Below are 22,687 nucleotides of genomic sequence, written 5' to 3' on the forward strand. Positions count from 1 at the left end.
CGGTCTAATCCCCTCCGACCATGTACGGTCACGGCTTCGTGATCAGACGTGACTTCAACCACGGAATCGTACAGGTCGTTAAATATCTCGCTCCTGATGCCCCGAGCACGTTACACCAACAGGCCTGACAAATTGCCATAATAGGGGCACGTGCTTATTGTAGGCCCATGCGTGTCCTAAAAAAAAAACACCTTTCTTTCTTTAAAGGGAAGTTTACCCTGACAAAAAGTTAACTTTAGAAATAGCCGAAAAAATAATATCAAAACAAATCATGCATTTTATATTACATAACCCATGAGGCAGCTGCTCGTTTACGAGGACAAATTACAACTTGAAATTCTAATAAAAATGGATTTTCTTAAAAACCTTTACCAGTGATTTTTTCTTTTTTTTTTACTCTTTTTAAAACAGATTTTCTGTCAGGATGAACTTCCCTTCAATATGCCTGGGGGACTAATCAAGAAATAAGCCACTTTTTGGCTTCTGGCCTCTTACCTATATTAGGTCAATGATCATATTGGTATGACCCCCCCCCCTCCTCCTCCTCCAAGTCCTCCTTTTCCAAGATTTCAGAATACGCTTTAAGCCAAGACGTTTAACAACATACTTTCCCCAAAAATCTGAAGTACCCATCTCCCTTTTTCCTATCAGGTAACAGACGACAACCCCCTCCCCCACAAATCCATGGCTTAGAAGTTTTCCCGCCCACTTGACCGGACGTGATCTCACACACTTGACCCCGAGAGATCTTAAGGTCAAGGTTATGCTTCTGTCAGACGGTCAGACATGGCGGCAAGCAGACTGCAGGTTGCTCTTGATTTTGTTTATTGATATTAAAACAATCCCACCAAAAAATGATGATCTTCAGCGTCCATTAAAGGTTGCCACAGAGTATAAAGCTGCACCCGTAAAAGGTAACATAATTTATGCAATGCTTATGGAGTGCTATTTACAATGCAATGATTATGGGAGGCTATTTCTATTATTATGGAAGGCCATTATGTCGCAACTCCCATAAAGTACCTTGCTACTCCTTTCAAAGTCAAGTTTCGCAGCCAAATCCATTCCAGTTTGTCAAAGTAAAAATTATTTCTTTCTATAAGGAGTAAAAACTTATTTCATTTTTATCAACAGTTTTAAAACAGTCAATTTGAATAAACAGATTTGATCTCAAATCATGAACATCATTAAATATAATCTTAAATTATTCACCATGTCTATGGGCGATGATCTGAATGAGGGGGTTATCGTCACACAAGAAAAATAAAAATACGGAGTAGGTTTAGAGGTTTGCTTTAACGCCATGCATGTCACCCTATCCACAAGCACCAATTAGCTGTGCACTTTTTCAAGAGATACTTTAAAACCCCATTTGTTTGTTTTAGAAGAAATCCGCAAGAGTGTTTATTATGACCAGGTTCGGCAAGGATAGTGCAGTGGAAATGGCGGTTTATGTGTTTTCCTTTTCAAGTGGTTGTACGATAAAATGCCAATTCGTTTGTGTATACTTAAGTTGACTAATTTTCCCTTTATTTTTTATTTCTTGACGCTACCATATAGAGCATTTTTTTATCTGAAAATGATGATGTCGCTGATTCGCTCGTCATCGCTATTAATGCACTGGACTCTCTCTTAAACCTCTTAGTTTATATCTACGGAAGATGACAGATCGTAACCGGTCCCGATCAGAAGGCCAATCCGACACGGATTGTAATGGGTGGGGACATAATCAGGAAAATGCAGTATGGGTAAATTGTCACTTCGTGTTTGCTCTCCATTTCCGCTTCACTCTTTGAAATATGAAATTTTAAATCAATATTTTGAAAGGTTGGAGGAGTGACAGACTTTTCTTTTTGTTGCATTTACCACTTTAAATGCATGGTGCTACATAACTTTTTACAAGCGCTTGCCCAGTCGGGCAAGTAAATTTTTAAATAGTTGGAATACACCTTGCCCAAAAATCTATTTCACTTGCCCGAACAAAATCTAGTCTGCAGGCACAGACCCTCGTTGGAACTTTGATCAACAAGTGTGCCTCCATGCACGCGAAGACTAGCACATACAAAACTTGATGTTCCTGAGTGAGAGAGCCTTCAGTACACAAGGCATGAGTAGGCTGCACATTCAGACCCTTGTTTCGAGTGAAGGGTTTGCCCAGCAGACTAAACAAAATCCTTGAATAAAAGTTTTGCCTCTTCAAAAGAAAGATTTGCGGTTTTGTAAACCATTGATCTTTCTCTCTCTCTTTTGAGAGATCGCGGGAGAGGGGTAATGTCAGTCTTGTTATTGCATTTCTTTTTCCAAAGTGATATTATCTTGCTGCCATAGGGTCAATATCATATCATATCGACCCTAATTTTAGTCATTCTACTGTGATACTTTTGCTTTCTACTGTGTGAATTTTGCTTGCCCAATTCGGGCCAATAGTTTTGGTCTTTACTTCAAAACACTTGCCCGACTCTAACTTTTACTTCCCCCGGGCAATCGGGCATGTGCTTAAGTAGCACCCTGTTTAAACGGTTCGACCCAACACTTAAAATGTTGGATTCAGCTTTATGCAACATTGATATAACAGTTTTAAAAGGCTGTCACTCTTACGATCTTTGTTATGCTCATTTAACAGTTCATATTTGAGAAAGTCGGTCCCTACACAGTAAAAAAATAATATATCACTTTGTTAAAGACCGTTATGTTACTTCAACAAGTTATTTAAACTTTGAAATAATTCTTTAGAATTTCACAAAATTGTATGAACTTATTTGATACTATAACTTGTTTTAAACTTTCAACAATAGTTGTATAGTGTGACCGGCTTAAACAACGTGCTTAAAATTTTGAACAGCGTTTTTACAGCGTAATCGTATGGCATATTGTAACCCCTTTGTCTAAATGCCTCGCCATTCTTTCTTCTAATTTTCAGTATAGGCTATATAGGCCTACCCATGATTCTCCACCTTTTCTAAGAATACTTTGTAAAATGATCAGACGAACCGCAGAATGACCTGAATTTCCACTGACACATTGCGAAAAAAAGTAAGAAGACGAAATGGACGTTATAGATCAGTCTGTCGGTTAGAAACATACAACTGAGGGAGTGAAGCGAACGAGCCTACTTTACCTCGGCAATGTTTTACCATTGTCATATTACCCCTGCCATTTTCACCTCACCATTTTTACCCCTGACATAATTCTGCCAATTTTGCAGTTCTTACTCCTGCAAATTTTTTAACAGGTTTTTTTTTTACCTCTGCCACTTCAACTTGACATCTTCGGGCAGGTCTAAGGGTTGGTAGACGTTGGATTTGAACTTTAATTCAGACCTTTCTTCAATGCGGACCACATCGAACCAGGAGAGGGGGTTGAAGATATGGGTTTTGATGTGGACCACCTGGCGAGCTGACCATGAAGAACACACTATAACCATTCCCACAGCTCATCATAATATTTCCCTCTCGCTCTCTTTCTGACCAATCATGATTTATTAATCCCTTCAAGTTTATGGGAAGAAAGTGGCATATCTGTCACTCGAGCGGACCTCGCAGCTGCCCCCTGACTGGGCCTGACATTACCCCTCTCCCGCGGTCTGACTGCGCCTCAACTCCCCGCAGCATGAGTCTCTCCGCGAGCCCCTCCAAACCGCCCGGGAAAGACCTGATTTCATATCTTCTCTAATTAGCATCAGGACCATTTTCGACCCGGGTAGCCATCAGGTGTTTCTTTTTATAGAAACCCAGATAGACTAAAATAGCCCAGGCTTTCTCATTATCGATTCCCCGCCCACTCTAATATAAACGGTTTGATATTCTTTTGTCGGAGAGCTCGGAAGTCAGAAAATACGGGGCGTTTTCCCCTTTTACTTTCGATTTAGGAAGAAAACCACCCAACCCGAAAATCTGAAGATGAATTACACCAAAAAATAATTAGAGGTGGTATCGTATGAATGGGAATTGCTGGTACAGATATTCATGGTATGAACGAAGCACCGGAGCTATAGATTCATATTATCATATTCAACATGTAACGAGTTCTGAGTAATGCGATTTTAAAAAGCGCAATTCATATTAATGAAAGAAAAATAATGAATCAGTATTAATCACGCCAATACAATAGACACTGCCTTTTGGTAGAATGCGTGAAAAACAAAAGTCAAATAGTGCTCACCTTAATAGCGGGTCAGTAGTTTTCATTAAATAATTTTCTTTTTGTCAGTAGTAATTGATATGATTGACCGGTTGAAATTATAAAGGTCGATTTCAGATTTGGTGACATCACCATGTATTTCGTAACCAATTGGACCGGTCAACGACTCGGGATTTTCTGAGAAATTGGGAAATGGTGGGTTAATCAAACTTGATATACGGTAGATAGATATGATCAATCGTACGTCCTTTGTTTGTGTCTGAGTTTTGATGAGTAGGAGTATATTCTGAATATTATATTTTCCAAGGGCATCATTGCAACCGGAAATGATTACGACGTAATCATTTGGGTCTACCCAAAGTACGTGTCTTCACTATATGAAAAAAATATGTTGATTTCAACGGAATAAGAGGAAAAAACATTTATTTTCAAATACCTTAGTTCAGTCAATTTACTGGTGATATTTTTGAATTACATGAATTATTATCAATCAACTGTGGTAGGTCCTTAACTTGTAGTTGAACTAGAGTGCACACTTTAAGAGTGAGATTAACATTTTGGAAGATGTTTCAATTTGCTGCGCAGCATGTCGTCGCTCTGCTACAATCTGGTGAATGGCCACGGGCATGGCGGGGGAGCAGCGATTAATGTGAGTCACCGTCGAGAAACATGCAGCGGTGGTCAATGATCATGGCTGGGGACTGGTGGAAACTAGTCTGCAGGTACAGACTCAAATTTGACACTTTGATCAAAACGATGTCGAGAATGAAGACGTGACTCAATTATACTTAAACGTATCACCTGCACTCACCCACTTGCACTCACTCGACTTTTTTATTGTATTTTATTTTACACTTCTTATCTCTCCCACTTAATATCTAAACTTCATTCTTTTTATTTCGTGACATCATTTTATCGAAATATATTTATAACCTATTTAATACGGTTCCCATGTAGCCCTCCCTCATGGCTGCTTTTGTGCTATTGTTTCAAGCAGCTACCTGCTTATAGCTGGCCCCTGCATTTTTACCTATATTACATGCTTTATGCAATTTTCAATCTTATACATTATTTATCTTCGATTGTCATGCAAAAATGTACTCATTTATGTCATTTTTATTGTATCAATTTTTTTTTCAAGAAAATATAATAATAAAGTCACATTACATAGTGAATCTACACTGTAAAAACTGTGGTGTTAAAACTGACACCAATATGGTGTTGATAGAGGACCACACCCTGAGGTGTAAAAATAGCACCCTGGAGATTGAACATAACACAAAAGAGTGTAAATGTAACAAACATAGGTGTTGTAATAACACCTTTAGGTGTGAAACGAACACCACCAATTTAACACTGGTGTAAATAACTGGTGTGGTCCTCTATGTACACCGGTTAACACCACAGTTTTTGCTGTGTAGTCTCATTATTTCAGACTCTGCATTATATGCGTATTGCGAAAACCAAGGGTGCATGTATGCCTGCATACTAGGAGAAAGAGGTTAGACTTACGGGGGCGCCCTCTCGTTCTTTTTTTTTAAGGTTTAAAAATCATTTCTTGTCATTCATTCTGATATTTCAATGTATAATCATATATTAAATATGTATGTTTTTTTATTTGTAGAGTATATTTGCGTACATTGGCTATCCGTATTCCACAAGAAATTTTGTGTTCAACGACGTATATATTTCTGATTTTTCAATTCAGTTTTCAATGCAATTCAATCTATTCAACCATAAAAATACCAATATTAAAATCAAACTTTGTACATGTACAATAGATAATACAAAATATGGCTAGGACCATAAAAGGCAAATTGCTTGGAGAGAATGGCTCCAAAAATTTTGCAAGAAACAACGTAAAAATTCACCATCAGACACATTATGTTCAAACAGACACACCCAAACTCAAGCACAGAAACCCTGACGATGTTACAGATTTTCCATTAAATAGGCCCTAAATAATTTTTAGAACGGGATGCAGTTGAATAATATTTAGAGAGAAGTTGGGAGCTGATTCCACTTTTTATACCGGTTATAGGGAAATGGAAAGGTTTTTTTGTAAAATTGCTTAAGATAAATCTCATCAAATCATATAAAACAAGTGATGGCAATGGAGATATTTTCTTAATTTCTTTTTTTTTTCAAAGAAGAAAAGAAAAAGAAACAAAGAAATAAGAAAACGCGTCTGAAGTCAGAAAAAAAATCGTTATTGTTTTGTTGTTTGAACTTTTACAATACCCATAATTTTATCAAAAAGTAAACACAACTTCATTTTGAACCATTTTGAGAGAGAGAGAGAGAGAAAGAGGGGGGTGGGGATGTTGGGCAGACGTTCGTATCGATTTTCATAACCGTCTCAATATGTGATTATCATCCTAAAACGAAAAATTAGTACATGCTGGCGTTGTCAACGCTCAAGTAGTTTTAATGATGATCGTTTTTTGAGTAGCATGTCGGGAGGATTCAGAAAACACGACGGTTACATCAAGTTCATCATCACAAGAACGCAACGGGTGGGGAGAAGTCCTTAGCAAAGATTGTAAAAAAGTGAAGAGGATAATTACTTGTTCGCGGGGCCAGAAATCAAAGAGTTTCTTTGTTATCATACCCATGATTGGTTAACCATATATTCAAATGCCTCTAGATGGGGGTATATCGAGTGCATTTGAACTTTATGAAAATGCAGACGATCGTTGGTGGCGAGTGTGGTAATTCAAAAAGAAACAGGGTTAAACTAAACTTTTTTTGTGTGTGATACATATATATTGCAAATAATATCATTATACAACAAATAAATATTTTAAAAATCATGTGCATAGTAAAAAAGAAAGCAAATTGTTTAAGCCTGTCACTCTAACAAGTTATTTAAAAGTTTGTAATTGTTTGAAATTTTTAATCAACTTGTTTAAACTTTAAACAATAGTTGTTAGAGTGATGGGCTGAATAACATGCTTAAAATCTTAAACAGCATTTTTACAATGTACACAAAAAAACCCAAAAGAATAGAAGTACAATGCCCGGAGTATCTACACATTTACTTCAAAATATATTATATGTAATTGAGAAAGATAGTGTGTACTCCTTGAAACATCTGTACTTGAAAGGAAAACCCGTGCCTGAATAAATATTGATTTCATTTTGAACGTAAAAACGTAGGTAATTTGGAATTTTAAGCGGTCAAATTATAGATTGATTAATTCAAATGGGTATAATCCATTATAAACAGTAGATGTGTGAGGGAATTAATTTATGCGTTTGTGCAAATCGTTATCTTCAAATTGACACTCTTCAGGTTATTTCTATATCATTTTAGCTTCTTTTCTAATTTCGCCAATTCAAGTTGCCTCACTCATAATTTTTCTATGCGAAATCTTTGTGTCAGTGGATTTCATTCTTCAAAGAGAACTTCCGTTGAATCGTCATCAAGAACATTATTTCCCAGAGCTACTTCCTAAACTTGACTCCGCCCTACTTCCAAAATTAAAAGCCACCTAAGTATCGTTTTCAATAAATCAACCTTATCATGCTTCAAATTCAAAGTAACACTTGCCCGCCTACATTATAAAAAAATTACAGCGCATGGGTCGTCATACAAATTAGCGCTGGAATTACACTCTGAAAAATAAACAATCCAAATCAATCAAATTCAAATTATGCCAGAAAGGAAGGAAATTGTGCAATAGCTGGTCTTTATGAATCACAATTTGAACGTTAATTTGATATTAAGTTGCGTCAAATTGTGGGGGGAAAGAGTGATTGTTAGAAGGGGAATTGCTTGAGTTTTTGGCGTCACATTTCTGCAATTTGAGCGGTCGAGTCTACAGCGAGCAAATACGAAATGGCGGCGAGCTCGGGCGTTATAAAAACCACATCATTTCCATACAAAAGCGAAATTTTAACAATGGAAATGAAACAAAGCAAAACAAAAACGCAGTAAAAGAATGAAGGGCATACAAGTGATTGGTGGAAAGGAGGTTGAAATCTAGAAGGTTACAATGGGAATGAAAGTTATAAAAAATGATTGGGTTATTGCGTTGACACAGATTTAGCTTCGGTTTAAAAAGGAAGAAGAAAAAAAGAGAGAACAATACAATAGTTTTTAATTTTGCTTGTGTTTATTTTGTGAAGAGTGATATATGTTATTATGGTAATGTTGGTTGTGGTGAGTGGCGATGGTGGTTGCGATCAGTGGTGAATCCAGTGGTGGGTGTGATGTGATAGTGGTGGTTGTGGTGTTACAGGGATGGAGGGTGATGTAGTCAGTGGTGATGGTGGTGGCGACGATGGTGGTGGATGTGGTGTCCTGGTGGCAGTGGGTGTGGCGATGGTGATTGTGGTCAGTAATGATTGATGGTGGTGGTGCTGGTGGTGGTTATGGTCAGTGATGGTGGAAATGTGATGGTGGCGGTGGGTGGTGTGGTGGTGGTCACTAGTGAGGGTGAATAAAATGGCGGTTGTGGACAATGGTGGTGGTCAGTGGTGATGATGGTTGTGGTCAGACTTCACCACTGTGGTGAAGGTGGTGGTGAATGTCGTACTGGCTGTTGTGATTGCGGTAGTGGTAATGGTTCGTGGTCGTTACTGTGATTGTGATTTCGCTGGCAGTATAATCATGATAACGTGGATGCAATTATGGTGATGGTCATGTTGATGACGGCTCTGTTGTAAGGGTGATGGTCTTGGGAGTGCTGGTACTAATGATTGCATTAATTTAATCGAAGTACTGTATGCCATAATCATACCAGTACTGACTTGTTGAAAGATTGACATTAATTTTTGTAGTAAGGTATAATGTTCGCACTTTTGTCATCTCGCAAACTTATGTCTTAAAGGGGTGGTCCAGGCTGAAAATATTCATAGCTTAATACACAGAGTAGAATTCACTGAGCAAAACGCCGAAAATTTTATCAAAATCGGATAGCAAATAAGGAAGTTATTAAAGTTTAAAATTTAGCAATATTTTGTGAAAACAGTCGTCATGAATATTCATTAGGCGAGCTGATGATGTCACACCTCCACTTTCCGTTTTCTTATGTTATTGCATAAAATCATATTTTTTCCCATTATTTCATACTTGTGTGAATAATATGTCTCCCTTGTGATAAAATAAGTTGCAGCAAAAAATATCTAATGCACTAAATCAGTTGTCAATCAAATTTTTCTAGTTCTTGGAGGAAAAAAAATTGAATAAACCTAATCTCATATAACAAAATACAAAAGAACAAGTGGAGACGTGACATCATCAGTCCACCTTATGAATATTCATACAGACTGTTTTTTGCAAAATATTGATAAACTTTAAAATTCAATAACTTCGCTATTTGTTGTCCGATTTTGACGAAATTTTCTGCATTTTGCTCAGTGAATTCTACTCTATTTATTAAGCTATAAATACTTTCAGCCTGGACCACCCCTTTAAGAGTTGGAGTCTCACCTGGTAATAAGGTAAGTAGATTGCCAATTTGTCTACTGCCAACTCATCCACTCACCACGTGGTCTACCTTCATTTAGTCTAATGCCATTCCGTCCATCAACATTTCGTCTAACAACCATTTGGTCCAATCATCACTTCGTCTAATCACCATTTCGTCTCATTACCAGTTCGTCTATGACCATTTCGTCTCATAACCAGTTGGTTTAATAAATACCCGATTTATTTTCATTCATTTCGCCCAATTAAGTGGCTATTGGACCGGCTGGTTATCAGACGAAATGGCAATTAGACCACGTGGATATTGGACGAACTGATGGAAGACCAAATTATAGTAGACGAGATGGCAATTGAACGAATTGGCATTAGACTAAATGAAAATAAACAGTAAGGTAAAAGGGGGTAGTGTGATGATGTTCTTATATTACGTGAATCTTTCCCCCAACGCCCCCCCCCCTCAAAAAAAAACAATAACAACGAAAAATATCACTAAACATCAGGGATGTGTCGAAGTGACTGTTTATTTTGGACATTGTTTAAAAAGTGTAGAGGAGCGATTTTCTTTTAAAATGAACAATATGGATTTAGCGACTTTCAGCGGCATACAAATTTTGCCGCTCTTATGAACTCGAAGGCAAAATTATGTAAATGGATCAGTAGATAGAGGTTACAAATCTAATGATAGCAAAGAGGAGGAAGTTTATAAATCACGAAGATAAATCATCACTGAGTGGATAGGAATGGTGCAAGGATTGTTCGGTTCACACCAGGCCATTTTTTTTTCGGGGGCTACTGGTCACGACTTACTGCCTTAATCTGCAACATTGGATTAGATTTAACATTGCAATATTTGGGGATTTGCAGGACTCCTTTGAACAATTCGGGGGCTAAATTGCCCCTATCCCCCATGTAATTTTTTCCCCGTGGTTCACACCCTGGTAAAGGTGGGTATGAGGGTGGGGATGGGGCCTTAAAATTTGAGGAGTTCTTGGTGGCGTAAGGGGCGGAGGCCGATAATAATAATGATAATAGGGTTGCTTTATAAATACTAGTATAAAGGTGAGAGAATAATGCTCTACAGATTAAATCATCGCCACAAATACACACCGAAACCCGCTACCACAATTCACAACGAGAATTATGTACTTTGGCGGTGTCCAAGAATGAACTCAAAAGAGTCAGATGTTTTTAGACTTCACTTTGATTAAATCAAGGAATAGAATAACTCCTGTTCGATTTTATTAATTCTATTCGAAGGTTGATTGGCGGACGTTATTGGTTGGAAAGTACATACTCACGACCTTAAAATTTTAGTGACGAAACATCCCCCTTCTCATTCTCAACCCTCCCCACTCTCTCTTGCTCTATGCATATTCATGACATCTGTTAGTCTATCTTTACACCTTTTCTTTCTTTCTTTCTTTCTCTCTCTCTCTCTCTCTATATATATGTACCTCTACTAGTCTTTCAAGTACATTATCTATTTATCTATCTATCTACCTATCCATCCATATCTATCTATCTATCTATCTATCTCTTTATGTACATGATATCTGACCCATTTCCCCTTTCCCTCTTACTCATGTTCTAGACCTCTATTCCAATCTCTCCTCCGACTATAATTATGACTGTCCTATTTTTCATATTTTAAATGTACTTTATCAAATATTATCTCCCGTCTTTCACGATTATCCCCAACCATAATCCCGAGGAGTCCTCGAGGGCAATAAACTCATTCTGACTTGTGAAGAGATTTAGCACACAAAAGAAAAGGGCACAAAAGTATACCACCAAAATAGATGATAATAAGTCCATGCTTTTATTACGATCAGCGTTATAAATATGAGTCACAGTTTTTATTCTTAACAACCATTCACGCTAAGCGGAGCGACGCGAGCAGATATTTTATTACAAAAAGGAATTAAGAGAATGATCATGGTGAATAAAATTCTTCCAACGGCTTTTGTGAGCTTGTCAACGACTTTTCTTTTCACCGATTTTCCCCCGTGTGTTCTCTCCTTCTGTTGGTTTGAAAAAGACGCCCAAGTGACGTGTGATTTCACGAGTAACTTCACAACCTACAAAAGAAAATATTCATTTACATGTGTAATTACATAAAGGTACATCATTTGGTGGACAAATCAGGCGTAAAGAAAAGGGCGATAGCGGTTAAGGTCCCTTGTCATTTTCCATAATTCTTAATCCCTTTCAATGATCATCGCTTCTTTTAGAATGAATTAATTGTCTGGTAGCTCTGTATAAGATATTATTATACGTTGTTGATTTCAGACAAACTGTCTCCGCGCTCATTTAAGAAAGCCTATCCTGAATAAACAGTTTAAAATGGATATCAAAAAGTCCCTTTTGGAGTCACAAATGACTTTATATTGACTTTGTAAATGAAGAGTCTCGATGTACTTTTTATCCCACTTTTCATGCTTTTGAAAGTTAAGGAATTTGGTAGCGCTTTTGTCCGGCGCGTAATTCAAACAAACAAAATGAAAGGGAGGGTGTTAAAAGAGTGCGTCTGGAAGGGGCGTCCTTGTCGAAAAGTGCACTTTTTGTGATATTTTTCGATTATAATAATAAACATTGCGGTTTGTAATACGACTAGATGAACCCTAATTAATCGTGTTATCGAGCCAATACAAACTGAAATATTAACAGTGAAATATATTTAAATTGCCCCAGGGAAAAATTGTCTGAGAAAAAAATGTGTTTTCTGTATAGCTTTCACAGAAAGGATTATAAATTTGTCTGAAAAAAGAATTTGTCAAACTCCGAAATGATGGTATTATATTGCCAAAAGGGGATTAAAAGGTGTAGAATGATCGATGTAATCAATTTGACATGTTTGTTTAAAATCAGGCTCTTCATTCTAGATGGAACATACATTGTGATTAATTAAATGTCAACACTTCATTTTTGCCCAATGTACCTCACGAGTTAGGCTTTTCATATCCCTTCTTGCTTCGCACACACTTGCAAATTATAAACATTGCAAGGGAGTAAAGCGAGCGTTGAGTAGTATCGAATTGAGAATAGACACATCAGGTATATTTGGATGACGAAATTTGGGACGAGATTACACTTACAAAAATATAAGCGATTTATTTTCTCCCAAAATTGTAGGCTTTTATATTATTGGGTGAATGCAGCAAGAAAGGGGAAATAAAGAGTTATATTTTTCATCGCTCGCTACACTCTCTCGCGTATATGTATCCCCTATCCATGTATCGTGAATAGGGAGGCCCCCAAAACATGATTTTTCATCAGATTCGATAAAACTGAAACTGTTTGATTACATCAAATACTGTAGATCTGATATTGGGAGATTGTCGCTTGATTATGTAGGCAGTGATGCCTGTTTTTATGACCTATTATGACCTCTTTCGTAATTGTTGGTAACGCGGCAACATTTTTTATGACGTCAGTGTATAATTGTTCTTTTAGTGCCGTCCTTGCTTGTTTTTATTTATCTGCTTTCACTTTTCTTACATTTTCGTTTCCCCTTATAACTGAGTGATACCATATTCTCTTTGCATCGGGTTTTCCTTTTGTAATTCATAATCACAATATTGTTTGATAATAAGAACACAAGAAGTGAGAATCGGCAATAATGTGATCCAGACTAAAAATAGAACTTTAAATACCCGGGGGATACTAACTCTTTTGTTCTTAATTATCTTTTCTTAAAAAAATAAACCCGTACAGTTACGTAAAGCCGTACTTTTGAGCACAAAAGGGATAGGAGGGATGTTTAGTCCTAATTCTATCAGTATTTTGGTTTCATTTATTTTGGAAGGTAAAGGGATCTTTTCCTTGGACTTTTAGGAAATCTAGACGTGCTTATGAAGGGATTCATGACCTTCTTTCTTTGTTATGTTCAGTAATTGACGTCATTAGACTCGTCATTTGACGCCTTTTTCAGTTTTATTTTGCTTCCTTTCTTCCCCCCTCCCTGCACTCTCCCCAGGCATGCCAGAAAGTTCACTCTTTAATTCCTTTTCTATCGGTTTTTCTTTCTTCTTGTCTTTGCTATTTTTTTTGTCATTTTAATGGCATATTATTTCTATATTTTCCATTATCTCTGTATCTTTCATTTTACTTTATTTTGATTTTTTTTTACCTTACTAATGAAAAATGTTTAAATGCATGTCGAACATCCCGAGGACAAACGGTTTTGGTCCTCTCCGAGTGACCTAAATATCATCTTCAAAACTTCACACACAATCAAACACCGTTTTTATCTATTTCTTCTATACAATCTCAAATCTGTTCTCATTTAAAATATTAAAATATTTTGGTACGAACTTTAATTTTAATCATGTCATCATATATATTGTATGTATATGACGAAAATTGAGAAACGGTGCAATTACATTATTAGCCTAAATATAAAGATGCATGGGAAATTGTCAAGGTGATTTTAAAAATAAATTTCATACATCAACAGAAAATCTAGTACTTTGTGTTTTAAAATGGTAATACAAAAGATGTCACATAACTTTTCTAATTTCCCCTTTCCTCCCCTTCAGGCAATCATTTCTGGTTTCTTTGTTTTGAAAGTACAACTTCTAAAAGGCGTATACCGTAGGATTCAAGCCTATTATAATCTTCACAAGATATCAATTGTTAGCAGTCTCCCTTTCTATTACTTTGACGTCATAAAGTGATGTTGCCAGGGTAAAGGTTTGTGGGCGAATGCCGTCTATTATTTATTACCGTACTATCATCTTTTGTTTGTATTGTGAAGACATCTTAAAAGAGAACCCAAGATATACCTGGGGATTTATAAGGCGTCTTGTAAGACTTCATAATAAATGAAAGGTCCTTGAAGAAATCTAAAAAAAGGTAACCGGGAAAGAGTGACTTTTCGGAAATGGTAACCTGGAAGAAACTTTAATTTTCCATGTTTTCGGTGTTTGAACAGATAATTTGCCAATTATAATTATGATGATTGTGCTTTATAATTTACGAAGTGTACAAACGGAATAACATTGATAATGACCGAAAATCAGTGACAGATGAAACTTGAAATGAATGTTCAAAGTTTGTGGTGTCGAAAACGTAAAATATCCTTAAATATGTAGAAGTGATTAGTAGCGTGTATATATATATTTTTTTAATGGGGGTTTTCATGTTCATCCTTTCCTATTTCCTTTCTTTTTTGTACTTCGTCTTTGTGTTTTGGTAGTGGATCTTTGCTTGTTTATTTTATGTTCTATATATTTTATTTTATTAATTATTATTTTTCTTCATTTTATTTCATTTTATTTTGTATTTTTATCTATTTATTTATTATTGGTTTTTTTTTTTTTTTGGGGGGGGCGCAACATTCCCAAAGTGCCCCATACTTTTCCACCCGTGAAAATGATTACAGGTGAGGGGATCGTGTACATTCCCGCCTGTTATAATGAATGGTGGTTTATGCCCAATAGATTTTACAGAATTGCGGTGGCATTACCATTATCGCATGTGCTATTTTAATGGTAATGTAGTCGAAATAGAACTATTGGTGATAATATTGAAATAATGGCAATCCGAGTCATTCTAAAAAGGTTGATCCCATTTCAACCCGTCTCGTTGCACTCTGATTCTAAGAAACTAATTTGAGGTGAAAGAGATTATCGATTGGTAATAATCCATGGTATGTGTTGATCGGTCTGAAATCGTTTTAACTGCTTTATTGGTTGCACAGTCTCACTTTCTGCTAATGAATAGCGTTTTTATTGAGGAAAGCCGAGACAAATACTGGATTAAGAGAAAGAGAGAGTGAGCATATGAGAGAAAAAAATATGATCAAAACGACATAAGCATTTTAACATTAAAAAAAATAACATGGACGCGAGCATGCACAACTACTGATCAAATATAACCCCATCATGTCATTGTTGTTTAACATAAAATTATTCATAATTAGGCCTATAACAAAACAATCATATTTACTATGTCTTACTTCCTGTTATCTTTTTGTTCTTTTAATTTTTAAACTTTTTCATTCATTTATTCATTCATACATTCATACTTTCTTCCATTAAAAAAATCATTTAACAATTTTTATACAAAATAGTTTTCTATGAGTGACATATACACATATTCAGCTAACAATGTTTAATAAAAAGGTAAAATGCACCATGGTTAATCTTTATTCCAGGGTAGCCTTTTTAATAAGGGTCGTTTTACGGCCGGTCATTTAACCACTACAAACTATAAAACAATACCAACACTACCGTCAATAGACTTCGAAGAAAAGTATAACAATGTACTAGTAATACACAAATGATATTTTTGAATAAGAAATTAAACCCTTTTAGATTTTAAGTCCCTATACATCGAGGTTACTGACACGTTCTATAAAGGAGTACACATTTTTTTATTTGTTACAAATCGGTGACCCTTTTCTTCAGCCAACCGTAAATAAATGAGAAAGGTAAATGGCCGGGGAGGGTGGTGTCAGCGCCTTTCATCTTTACCGTTAATATACCCATCCAAAACAGAGCCATCAAATTCTATTGTCACCGAGTGTATACCATCAATACGGTACTTTACCTAAATATTCGCCTTTACGCCGACGAAAGCACCGAAAAGTAGGGGTAAACCTAAACTTGCGAAAAATATAACTGTCGCATTCTTTGATATATAGGCCTATTCTTAAGTAACAATTAGTATAATTTGTAGGTGTTAAACCTTGAAAACCACGTTAAGTGATATTTTGAATAGGATAAGGGGTCGTGCATTGACGAGGATGATTCATTGACCTCTACGATCCAACCCACCACATGACACCTGAGTTTTGAGGAGCTTGTTCGTAAACTTTTCACAAAAATACTAATGAAAAGTCCCCTTAAAAGTAGGATTTAAATCCTTACAAAACAAATACGCAATTCGATTGCACTACTTCACAAAATAAAACATTTTAAACTACGAAAGAGTCAAAGAAGTCCCCGCTAAACAAATCCTGCAGACATCGAACCTCAAAATTGATGATACGCCCCAGAGTTGTTTGACCCAACACACCAGCAATTCTAAAGAGCGATTACAATGGCTGAAGCTTCTCTACAAAGGGAATAATATAATAGAACTTTTACTAAATCAATAAGTAGCCGTTTACGGGCGTCCAGTCACTTTCTTTTCATAGTGATTGTGCCACGTAAAGAGATACCTTGAGTTTATCTTTTGTATTCTTAGAAATCATGAGTCAGTAACCTTAATTCTCGCTCCTATCTATGTTGGTACAGGGAGGGACGATTAAATAATAAGCAAACAGTCAACATGATCACGACTTATCGAATAATTAAATGATACTTTTTTAAATATATAGATATGAGCAATAAAAGCACTAAAAATGAATGTTTAGTCTTGCCACGTTCAACTTTGTTGTTTATTTCATTTCTAAAACAGAAAAGAGAAGTGTCACATTGGGATTGTACATGATTTAATGATCAAAACAACATTAATCTAGACATAACATAATATACTTTTGTTCTACATAATATGCTACTTTGCTAAGCATGACAATGTCCGTTGTGGGTATTTTCTAAATAAAGAAAGTAGAACATTTGGGCTCATATCTTAGGTCGGGACTTCGGCAATTCATATTTAGGACGTTCGCAAAACACTCACATCCTTGAAAGATGTGACTTTGATCAGGCACGCAAGCACTGCACCTGGGTAGAAAGTGGCAAATTTTAGATCAACGCCTTACAAGAGGACTCGAGTACTGAGATGGGATTTGAACTCTAGACCTTGTAGTTTTGATTTTGTAGACTTATCAACTAATCCACAACACCTCGCTGTAATAGCGTTATGCTATCTCAAACTTCGAATGCAGCGTTGATAAATTGCGGGAAAAGGACAATGACATTGATCTAACATTTCATCAATTTGTAAAGGCATCAATCTTTTATTTGTTATATGTATTTTAGTTTGTATATGAATTGAAGTTGTCAATAAAAACCACTTAAAACAAAAAAGTCACTAAATCATCACAAAAAATCAGAAGTCTCTCCACAAACACTAAAACACTCATCTTAGCTGAATTATTAATACATCAGCATCTATTTGGATCACTTTCAAAATGAAATTGTTATCCTAATTACAGAACAGAAAAAGGAGGAGTAAGCAAATCCAAATTCAAAGACCCTGGATGGGCACTTATGGGCGTACCTGGTAATCCACCACACAAACAAAGTACCAACAATACTATAATATATTTTATTTGTTTACTGGAAAACGGAAAGTTCAATAAACGCGCTATATTAGAGTTGAACGACTCCAAATGTTACGTAATCATGTCACTGCATATAGCCCTCGACATTGTTTACAACCAGAGATGAAATGGCCTGGGAGGGGTAATGATACAATTAGCTTTAAACGTTTGCGACTGTAATGAGGGCGGGTCGATATTATCGGTATGGGAATCTCTATGAAAGAAAATCAATCTAAAATCCATTGAACTGAATGTTACATTACACCACGTGCCGACGACATAGCCGACAAGCAAAAAAACAAAAAAAAAACACAAGAAACCGTGGGCACTATATGAAAATCAAAGTGATATTTCGGGTTGAAAATAGTTATATCTAAGTAAATAAAGTAAAATTCACCAAAAATGCTGAAATTTCACCGGAATCTGATAACAAATCAAGAAGTTATTGAATTTGTAAGTTAAAGTGATTGGTTAACAATGGTTTGACTTTAAAAAAATCTGAGCTAGGTCACACTTGTCACCTGTGTCTGTCATATGTTACGAAAATGAAGCCCAGAAAAAATTGTGTTCGAAAATAATTATTTAGTGCTTCAAAAATTGAAAAAAAAGTGACCGGAAACACCATCTTAATTTCATCCCATACACTTATGTGTACTATTTAGGCATCTATAAGACACCTACTTACAAAATCGGGGTTTGCCTAGTAGTTTTAGCTTTTCATCCTCAATAATGGTTGTTTTCAGGGTTTATTAGTTATAATACATGCACTTGTACACATGTTTCATCTTGGTTTGAGAATTTTTTTAATCGGCTGCTCACAAAGTTAAACAATACCTTTAAGCAATATTTTTGTGAAAACACTTATATGCACGCTGTCATGAATATTCTTTACGCTGGCTGATCCGAACTACAGTATAACATGTTTATTTCATTTTCATGGATGTGTGAATGATGAGTCCCCCTTATAATGAAATAAGTTGCATCGATGAATATCTAATCATGCTTGAAATCAGTTGTTAATCCATTCTTTTTTGGTTCTTGGAGGAAAAGAATTGAATAAACATAATTTCGGGTAATGAAATACAAAAGAACAAGTGGTGATATACAACGACGTCATCATGAGGACATTCATAGAACTATTTCACCAAAACGATGCAAAATTCAAAAAGTTATAACTTTTTATTCCTGGTCCTATTTTGATCAGACTTTCAGTGTTGTTGCTTGTCTGATATTTCTTTATCTGTTCAAATCATATCATTTTAAGCTTGGAATACCCCGTTTAAGATTAAGATACAGCATGCATATACAGTGCGTCCCAGAATAAACGAAACCGAGATTTAGCAATCATTTATCATAACTTAATCATTACAAGAATAGATAAATGACCTACCAAATTAAAGCTGAGAATCTCCTCTTTCATCTGATATTACTTAGCTTATTTCTAATCCACGCATTAGTGAGCAAAAACAATTTGAAGAAAGGATACCAAAAACTCATTTGGCGAGGGGTATCTGGGTTTCAAAAAGAAAGCCACATTTCTGAAAAGTTCAATATCTTCTCTTTAATTTGGTACCTCAATTACAGAAAATGGTCAAGAAACGAAAAAGTTCTGGTCATTTGAAATAAGGCTTGTATTTCCATAATTCCAATAATTCCAAAAAACGGAGTGTTGAGTGAGTTTGAAAGTCAGCCTGGAGAACCTCTTCATTTTATGAAATTATTGAAATTCAAGCCTTATTTCAAATGACCAGAACTTTGTTATTTCTTGACAATATTCTGTAATTTAGGTATCAAATTAAAGAGGAGATATTGGACTTTTCAAAAATGTGGTTTTCTTTTTGAAACCCAGATACCCCCCGCCAAATGAGTTTTTGATATCCTTTCTTCAAATTGTAATTGCTCACTCATGCGTGAACGCGAAATAATCTGAGTAATATCAGATGAAAGAGGATATTCTAAGCTTTACATTGGTAGGTAATTTGTCTATTTTAATGATGATTAAGTAATGATAAATGATCGCTAAATCTCGGTTTCGTTTTTTCTGGGACGCACTGTATTTCTATTGATGTCATGTTGGGCACTCTAATTTCCTTCAACATCGGATTATCCAGTCATTCAAATTGCTAAGCATGATAATGTATATTTGCCTAATTTGTATTCTTCTTCTTCTGTTGTAATCTTCAAATGGTTATGCATTCTATCTCAAAGATAAATAACAATATAGGCTCATCGATAAGAACAATAAAATTGACCCCCCCTGTCTATATCCCTTTCTCACGTTTAATAGAGCTAGATTTTCACTTTTTAAAATCTCCTTCCCTCGTATCATTTCCACCACTTTCTTTTTTACCTCCCCCCCATATCCCTTTCCACTGAAATCAATGTAAATTCAATATTTTATATGACTTAACTACATAGCAGGCAAAAGCATTCATTATTTGACACGTGATATCATGTCACACTATGTCTGAAATCCCTATCAATTCTAACCTGATTGTTACACTCTGCCCTTGATCCTCGACACTGGCACGCGAATGGGTAAAGGCTTGCACCCCTCGTGTTATCCGAGGGGGACCAGATAGCCCCTCGACTGCACCCCTTCACGATCCAAGGAATACCATTCGATTTGTTGGAGTCCGCTGAACTATTTCTTTCAACATGCTCGACCGCCTGAAAAAACCCCACCAAACACAAACGAATAGAAACAGCATGGAGAACAGCAACACAAAGAGCAACAAAAATTCCAGTGTCAACAATATCAGCAAGCACATCATCATCACCCCCCCCCCCCATGGAATCACATCCCTTCCGAAAAAAGGGCTAAATCAAATTGAGACGGGAGGGGGGGGTGAGTGCACTTTTCAGGTACCCACTATTTTTTTTATCATAATAGAAAAGTAATAGGCCTTATATATTCTCTTCCTCTTCTTTTGTATTTGCCACACTTCATTTCTGCCCCTTTTCTTTTTTATCAAAAAAAAGTATGCCCTTCAGATTGAGCACAAATGGGTTGAAAATATTTGGAGAGAGATTCGATTATAAAATCTCGGATTCAATCCGATGAAAATTAAAAAGAATTTGCATCGAATGGAGCGAGTGAGAACGTAATTCATATCACAGGCGTATACTGCAACGAGTTTAACACACCTTGACCTAGACTGGTCACAGTTCAAAAAGTTCACGAAATTGCTATTTTGACCATTACCAATACTATAGGATAAAGGGGCAAAAGAACCCTCTCCATATTGTATTCCTTTCTTGGAGGCTGCATTAGAGTGATTTTAGTCAAAAGTTTAAATGGTAAAACATACATGTTATGTCATTGTTCCTATAATCAGTTGTAGACGAAAATGGGGGGGAGCATAAATATTTACGAATTCACAAGTTCATGCAAATTATACGTAAATGACCAAGCGATACGTATCGTCCCAACATGTTCCATTATGCAAATAACATACATATGAGTATGACACAGTACATGCACATGTCAGACGATCAGAATCCACGAACATCAAGACGTCACTCAAGCTTCTTGGGAAAGCGAAAGCGCGGGAAATGATTGAGCAGTAAATTGACAAGAGTATAGATGTCAGAATGATTAGAGGCCTATACGGAATGATTAAAAAGGAAGATGAGAAGATATTGAATCGTTTGTTTTTATCGAAGTGACAGTCTTCCTCCTGGTGTAGCCATTAGAATTAATTCAATCACTTTCATTTCCTCTTTCCCGCTATAGAAGATTCTGATTCACTCGGTGGTTTACCAGGTGCTTTCGTTCTGAACACCGCTAAATGGATACACGTGCAACTTTCACTCTAAATCTATTAAAATTTGGGAATAATCAAACATTCGAATGATAAACTTGAATTAATATGATTATAAATCAATCTTACAGATCAATATATCCTCGTGTATTTCACTTTTATATACCTTGACATGCTTCAGATAAATTTCCTTTTCTTAGAAATTTCTGAGAAAAATCACCACTTATCAGACGGTTCTATTTTTTTTCAAATTTCATTAATTTTTTTTAAAGCTTGATTTCTACTGAATTTTCTTTACTCGAAGTATAAAGATTGGGAAGGTAGGCAAAACTAATGAATAATTTGGCTTATCTGCTTCGATTTTATGTTTGTTTCATAATGTTATTGGTCCGAGTTAAACATGTTGGACAAGCATTCGTCTGTTTAATATTTAATAATGAGCTTTAGATAGTCTTTTATTTCGTGACTGTATCCAAATTTTGACTCAAATTAGTCATCATACTCCCAAATCAAAATAAGCATTTAGTCTATTATTATTTGAATAAAGAAAAAGGACCCCACACTCTTCAGGGGGTGGGACGATTATCATGTATTTTACAACGTATCAGGCATACTCCTTTTGCCTACAAACTTCAAAATATAAACACTCGCAAACATGGCAAAAGGGGGGAAAACGGTCAAGAATCTGTAAATTACAGGTCAGAGGTGAATGATTGTTTGCAAATGCATATAAATTGGAAATTGCAAAATCGTTTGTATTGGTGGGTGTCCAATATCTCAGAGCGAGCTTATGTTACACATTTGTCGTTTCAAAGGGATACCAGAAATCATGCTATAGGTCGTTTCTTTTTGTAAACACTGTTAAAGAACTGTTCTCTGGTAATTTTAGACGCAACTTTATAACGTGAACATGATTCTGCAACTTTATTGAATAAAACAGAAATGAGTAACGAGTACAGATAGTGAAAAATAGTGAAAGCAATCGAAGAAAAAATCTAATAAAAATACTCCAATGCAGTTGGTTCTTGACAGTTATCACAAACAAGATATTGGCAGATTGTCAGCATAGATTTGAAAATACGATATTTTGATGGACTTTCAATCAAAACATTATGGAAATAATTGCAATGAATCTGG

General features: G+C 35.9%; 1 protein-coding gene across 1 annotated transcript in view; it reads right to left on the reverse strand.

Annotated features, from left to right (window-relative positions):
- The window catches only part of LOC121423296, a 39,096-nt gene extending 18,574 nt beyond the window's left edge, over positions 1–20,522 (reverse strand). The window contains exon 1 of the mRNA XM_041618636.1: positions 20,277–20,522. The gene's annotated coding sequence lies outside the window, so the exon portion shown is untranslated. The remainder of the gene's footprint in view (positions 1–20,276) is intronic.
- Between the last annotated feature and the right edge of the window lie 2,165 nt (positions 20,523–22,687).

Source organism: Lytechinus variegatus, chromosome 10 (assembly GCF_018143015.1).
Source record: "Lytechinus variegatus isolate NC3 chromosome 10, Lvar_3.0, whole genome shotgun sequence".
NCBI lineage: Eukaryota > Metazoa > Echinodermata > Echinoidea > Temnopleuroida > Toxopneustidae > Lytechinus > Lytechinus variegatus.